This window comes from Orycteropus afer, unplaced genomic scaffold (genome assembly GCF_000298275.1).
Source record: "Orycteropus afer afer isolate SDZICR_OR568_19922 unplaced genomic scaffold, OryAfe1.0 scaffold00061, whole genome shotgun sequence".
NCBI classification, from domain to species: domain Eukaryota; kingdom Metazoa; phylum Chordata; class Mammalia; order Tubulidentata; family Orycteropodidae; genus Orycteropus; species Orycteropus afer.
The window spans coordinates 1911854-1917804 of record NW_006921648.1 but is presented as its reverse complement, the minus strand read 5'-3'; positions in this window follow the sequence as shown (position 1 = coordinate 1917804).

The window sequence follows — 5951 nt, the reverse complement described above, 5'->3', positions numbered from 1 at the left end:
TCCCCCTGAGTCAGAACCGACCTGACGGCACCCAATGAAAACAACAGACCCTTTCAGGATTCCCTTCAAACCCACATGCTTTAACCTTTTCTCAGAGTGGAAGCCCCTAGTCCATGCAGTCACAGTGGGGTGTGGCCCCAAGGTCATGTTATCCTTTATGTCCTCCCCCTTCACCATAGCTGAGTCGACGAGGGTATTTGGAACTGGGATTGTGGGGCCGCCAGTGCATATCATTCTGTGGCTTGGCTGTAATGTGTAAACCCAACCCTCTTCTCCTGCTTCGTTGACTGCCCATGGATTGAGGAGCAGAGGGGACTGCAGAGAGGGGCTTAAAAGGAAACACACAGAGAAGAGAAGGGATTAGTCTGAGGAACTCCTCCTGGTTTTCTAGTTCTGGGGTCAGTCCTTTCCTGATGCTTTGCTGCCCTTCAGCATTTTTCTGTAAGGGGTCTCAGCTACAAGTAACAGACACCAGCCCTGGCCCACTTTAGCAGAAGAGGATTTCATGAGAAGAATATTGAGAAAGATTAGGCAGGAAGCTTGGAGCAGTGAGTTAATATTCATGGTGAGGAATAATCTAGAAAAGAAGGATGAGAGTTGACTGTACGACGTGAAGAATGGAGTCAATGGCACTGAATTGTACACACAGAAATTGCAGAATTAGTACATGTTTGGCTGTGTATTTTTTCAACAACAATTGTGTGTGTGTGTGTGATTTGGGGGGAAGTTTACAGAGCAAATTCACTCTCCATACAGCAGTTCACACAAACGTTGTCTCATGACATTGAGTACAAGTTACCCCAATACAACAGCTCCGATCCCACTTCCTCCCGATAGGTACCACTTCCCTGTGTCCATCCCTCCATGCATTCCTGCCCCTGAGCTGTCTCCCTGTGCATAAACAGCCCTTCTTTCTCCCATGATTGTTCTCTCCCAGTAGTGTATCTACCTCAGGTACATGTTCAACTCTTATGCCTGTCTTTTGTTTGGCTAGAAACCACAGATGTGGGTTCACTTCCAGACCTGAAGGGCAGCTATGGGCCATAGTCTAAGTAGTTCCACCAGGCTCTACCAGACCATCAAACCTGGTCCCATTTTTTTGTTGTTGTTTTCTCCAAATGATTTTGAGTTTTGTTTCACATTGTTCTCCCTCTCTTTCCAGGATCTCCTACATATATGCCCCTCCGAGTGGTTGATAGTGGTAGCCAGGCACCATCTAGTTCTTCTGTTCTCATAATCATATAGGCTGAGGATTGCATGGTGTACCAGTAGTGAAGACTAATTGTTTCCTTGAATCTTTGGTTATCTTCATTCTTCTTTGCTGTGGATGAGGAGAGACCCATTGTTGCATCTAGATGGCTCCTTGCAAGGTTTTAAGATCCTAGTCGCTACTCATCAAAGTAGGAGGTGGAACAATGTTTTGTGCAGTATCAACAATAATTTTTAAAAAGTAAAACCTATTGAGTCACAAAAGGAAAAACTGTATGATCTCATTTATATGAAATAAGCAAATATATGGGAACCACAGATTACTAGTTGTCACCAGATGGAGAGGAAAGAGGCAGGAAGACTATTTGCTTAGGAGACTGTGATTATGTCAATGATGGTAGAATAACATGGGAAAGATAGTGAGAATGAGTCCACAGCCTGACTGTGATCAGCATCACTGGATCACCCCAGCAGAAATGATTGAAGGGACGTATGTTTACTTGTATATATTTTCATCCCAATACACCCACTTCTCACCTGCGTACGTGGCCAATTTCCAAATGCTAGGTCGATATGGAAATTTTGGCATTATGCAGAAATGGAGGATGACCACGTGAGATCACAAGATGGAAGATCATTACATCATTACATAGCTGCCCACGTAGGTCATTACATCAAAGCCAAATTTCATCATTACGTACCTGGCAAACCCCTGGGAATCATGGCCCAGGCAACCAGACAGAACCTTAACCATCACAGCCAGTGTTACTCTCACCTGACATCTCCGCGTTCATTACTGCCAGATTGCAAATGTGCAAATAGTTGGATAGTAGCTTTGTTACTATTGTCATAAATGTGAAATGTCAGATAACAAGATAGTCCATAAGTGAAGAGTAGGTGTAATCAAAAATTTACATTAGCACCTCTCAAACTCGCCAGGAGGCTGGACACCCAGGCAGAGAAGGCCACTCAGCCTGTGCCAAGGCCCACGTCATGGCCCACAACCAGCTGGGAGGACACTGATGCCACCACCATGAGACACTACATGTTGCTGCTTGTGGTTTGCATGTACCTATCACTGGACATTGGCTGCTACCACTGGCTTAGAAAACATGCTTTTTCCTCTAGAAGGAGATGCCATTTCTATCCTCCAAGGCTGTTTGCTGTACAAACTTCCTCAAAGATGCTGTAGCCTGGAACAAAGGCTGTAGGTGCCTCTGCTCACAAAATGTGCAGAAAAGTAAAGAACTTGCTGTATGGGATAAACCCTTTTGCACATACTACTGTGTTATCAGTGAAGGCAAACGTGTATACAGGTAGATAGAAGGGTGGACAAGCTGAACTATTAGGTATGTCTGTGAAGCAATGAGTGTACCCAAGACCATATGGAGGGTTGGCAGACAATGTTCCTATAAATGTATTTATATGATCTGAATTCCCAGGTGTATAGTAGAGCTGAAAAGGGACAAGGTAGTCACTTCTTGGTCACAGCCAGTTACCCAGAGGGACCAAGTAGTTAAACCTGTGAGCTTGGGACCATAGTCACAGGGACATCAAGCTCAATTGGCATAACATACTACTCAAAACATTGTTCCACCTCTTACTTTGGCAAGTAGCAACTGGGACCTTAAAAGCTTGCAAGCAGCCATCTAGATGCAATGATGGGTCTCTCCTCATCCAGAGCAAAGAAGAATGAAGAAAACCAAAGATTCATGGAAACAATTAGTACTAGCTACTGGTACACCATGCAATCCTCAGCCTATATGACTATGAGACCAGAAGAACTAGATGGTGCCTGGCTACCACTGTCATCCACTTGGAAGGGGATCCATGTAGGAGATCCTGGATAGAGAGGGAGAACAATGCAGAACAAAATTCAAAATCATTTGGGGAAAAAAAAGGGGGGGGGTACCAGGTTTGCTGGTCCGATAGAACCTGGTGGAACCACTGAGACTATGACCCCTAGCTACCCTTCAGGTCTGGAATTGAACCCACACCTGGGGCTTCTAGCCAAACAAAGACAAGCATATGAGTTGAACATTTACCTGAGGTAGATACACTCCTTGGAGAGAACAATCATGGGAGAATGAAAGGCTGTTTATGCACAAGGAGACAGCTCAAGTGGCGAGAGTGCATGGAGGGATGGACACAGGGAAGTGGTACCTACCGGGAGGAAGTGGGAGGAGAGCTGTTGCATTGTGGTGAATTGTAAACAATGTCATGAAACAAAGTGTATGTGAACTGCTATATGGAAAGTGAATTTGCTCTGTAAATTTTCACCCAAATCACAACAAAAAAAAAAAGAAGAAGAAGAACTTGCTGTATGGGATCCAATTGTTAACAGCAACTCAAAAAGTTCAATAAGAAGCTGAGGTGGAAGTAAGTTTATGTCAATACAAGAGGAACAAATTGGAAATGGAAGATGAGAATGGCTGCACCATTCCAAACATGTCATCATGTCACCTGGTTGTACATGGAGAAACTGGCAAACTGGTGTAGTTTTGTTGTGTATATTTTCAACAACAACAATATATGCAGTAAAGCAAGGGCCCATGGAGAATTATCCCCAACAAGCATGCGTTAATTTCATAGTCACAAAATGTCGTTAGTTTGAGTTTTACAACATGGGTGGAAGATAGAGGTATCCATTGGAAACTATTCTTTTTAGGTGTAGGATTGGAATCAGATGTTTTCTCTGATTTCCAAAAAAAGATACTGACACTGAGGGAAAGAAGCCTCATCCAAGCAAACCATTTCAGAGGGTCTGAGAGAATGAGTGAACACAAGACAAAGAAAAGCAGAGCTAGTGATGGTAATAGAATCTACCAACATAGACTTTCAGAGACAATAAGGAGTAAAACAGACAAAGATCATTCTGTTACTAAAAGGCACAATCCTTCAGGACAGATGACATTCATGTACATCCTCCATAACCCACCATCAACCAGAAAGTCAACACTGTTAACATATAGAAAGAAAACAATTGAAATGTTAATACAAGATTAATTCTATTGTCTTAGTTGACTACTGCTGCTATAACAGAAACACCTCAAGGGGATAGCTTTAACAAACAGAAATTTATTTTCTCACAGTTCAGAAGGCTCTGTTGTTGTTGTTGTTGTTAGATGCCATCGACTCTCCTCTGATTCATATCGACCCTGTGAACAACAGAACAAAACACCGCTGGTCCTATGCCAGCTTTACAGTCCTTGCTACACCTGAGCCGATCGTTGCAGCCACTGTGTCAATCCATCCCATTGAGGGCCTTCCCCTATTTCATCTACCCTCCACTTTACCAAGCATGATATCCTTCTCCAGGGAATAGTCCCTTCTGACAACACTACCAAAGTAGGTGAGATGAAGTCTGGTCATTCTCACTTTCAAGGAGCATTCTGGATGCACTTCTTCCAAGACAGATTGGTTAGTTCTTTCAGCCGTCCATTGTACTCTCAGTATTCTTTACCAGCACCACGACCCAAAAGCATCAGCTCTTCTTCAGTCTTCCTTATTCATTGTCCAGCTCTCACATGTGTAGGAGGCAATTGAAAATACCATGGCTTGGGTTAGCCACACCTTGGTCTTCAAGAAGACATCTTTGTTCCTCAGCACTTGAAAGAGGTCTTTTGCAGCTGATTTGCCTAATGCAATATGTCATCTAATGTCTTGACAGCTGCTTCCATTGGTGTTGATTGTAGAACCAAGTAACATGAAGTCTTTGACAACATCAATCTTTTCTCCATTTATCATGGTGCTGCTTATTGGTCCAGTTGTGAGGATTTTTGTTTTCTTTATATTGAGGTGTAACCATACTTCAGACTGTAGTCTTTCATCTTCATAAGTAAGTGCTTCAAGTCATCCTCACTTTCAGCACACAAAGTTGTGTGGTCTGCGTATCGTTTGTCCTTCCTGACCTCTACGCGTAGTTAATGAATCTTCCTCCAATCCTGATGCCAAGTTCTTGTCATATAGTCCAGCTTCAGAAGGCTCTAGGGAAGGCTTTCTCCCTGTGTGGTCTCTGGGGCATGAACTCCTTCAGTTTCCATAGACCTGGAGTTCTTTGATTCCTTGGCAATCTCCTCATGGCATGGACCTTCCCCTCCATGTGTGCTTGCTTTTCTGTGCCTGATCTGCTCTTTTTTATAGCTCAGAAGTGAGTGGATTTAGAGGACTTCCAATAAGATAGAGGAACAGACAGCCAAGTGACACAGACCCTCTTCAACAAAGAAAAGAAAAACCAATGGACAGAGATACAGAAGATAATCCTGGATCCCTGAGCTTTGGAAGGAGCCATACAGAAGTGGATTAGGCACCAACTAGTGGAAAACCTGAATGAAAACAGGACCTAAGAACAGGCTCTGTTTGCCAGGGTCAGGAAGGACAAATGAGAGGCTGACAAATGGAAGGAGACAGGTGCTGAGTTTATAAGTGCTGTCAACTAGTGAATAGAGGAGCACAGCACAGTACCCAGCCTGTATAGATAATGTATAAACAAACAAAAATTGTGGGCAAGTCACTCCAACATATAATCACTAATTAAATATAAACACATAAATGTCACAATGCCTCGGAGACAACAGAGCATCACAGACCACACAAAGAAGCAAGATAAAGCAAGAGAAACAAGGGATCAGGATACAGACCCAAAACACATCCCTGAGAATGATGCAGCATTGGAACTCCCTGATAAGGAATTCAAAAGAATTATATTTAGGTATCTTCAAAGGATTGAGAGACAGACCAAG